We start from the raw sequence: 987 nt of genomic DNA, 5'->3' as shown, positions 1-987 counted from the left end.
TTTACAGGCACTGGCGGGGTGCTAGATATTGAAAGGAATCCTGTGGCGAATGCTTTTGCAAAATAAAGAACTGTTTAGGAAAATAATCTGTCACTCCCTGATTTATCTCTTTGCTAAACTGAGCTGTTCACAAACCAGGTTTTTCTGAAGCAAGGCACACCAGTCCTGCCTTGAGCAGATGGGCTCCCCACTGTTCTGGACAGGATATGATGCTCTGAGAGTTTGCCATGCTCACAGATGCCGGCTTTAGTGAAAAGTCGCTGCAGGTGCTTCATCACCAAGAGGGTGTGTGGCTGGGTACTCAGACTCCACCATCCTGGTAAAGCTGATGGGACCGCAGCTCCACGTCAGAGCAGAGGAGGTCAGCCCCAGATTAGCTCATGGGTGGCGACGTGGTCTGGTGTGAGGATTTGCCCATTAGGACATTCAGTATTGAATATGACAGATTTTCTCATGGGGTGTTTGGATAGGAGACACAGGAACATAGAGACAGAGAGAGCACATCTGGAAGAGAAAGGGGCCAGGAGCAGGGGCTGTGAGGCAGCAGCACCCATGGGCACGCATGCGTCGGGGGACAGAGAGAGGTCACGTCCAGAGGGAGGCAAAAGGGAGGCGAGAGAAAAACACCGATTTATGACTGTGGAAGAGCTACAGGAGGCAGAAACTACGCGGCCATCCTTGTTACACCCTAACCAGGGCTCTTTCTCCATGAGCCTGGGACAGTTTTATGATCCGCCCTGGTCCCCGTGTTCTCTAACAGTGAAGGCAGCAGGGTCCTGATGAAGGGTGAGCATTTCAAGGTCACACAGACCTAGGTACAAATCCTGGATTTCACACAACACATGAACCTAATGCTGGCCATGCTACCTGAGCTCTCCCCGCACTGGTGTCCTCATTTGAAAAAGGGGACAATGAGAGGGACTGACCACACCATTTTATTTATTTCATTTTTGAGGATTAAATATGTAAATATGTATTAAGCACTAA

This window comes from Hipposideros armiger, unplaced genomic scaffold, assembly GCF_001890085.2.
Source record: "Hipposideros armiger isolate ML-2016 unplaced genomic scaffold, ASM189008v1 scaffold_1250, whole genome shotgun sequence".
In the NCBI taxonomy this organism is placed as follows: domain Eukaryota; kingdom Metazoa; phylum Chordata; class Mammalia; order Chiroptera; family Hipposideridae; genus Hipposideros; species Hipposideros armiger.
Note: the sequence above shows the minus strand (reverse complement) of the source record.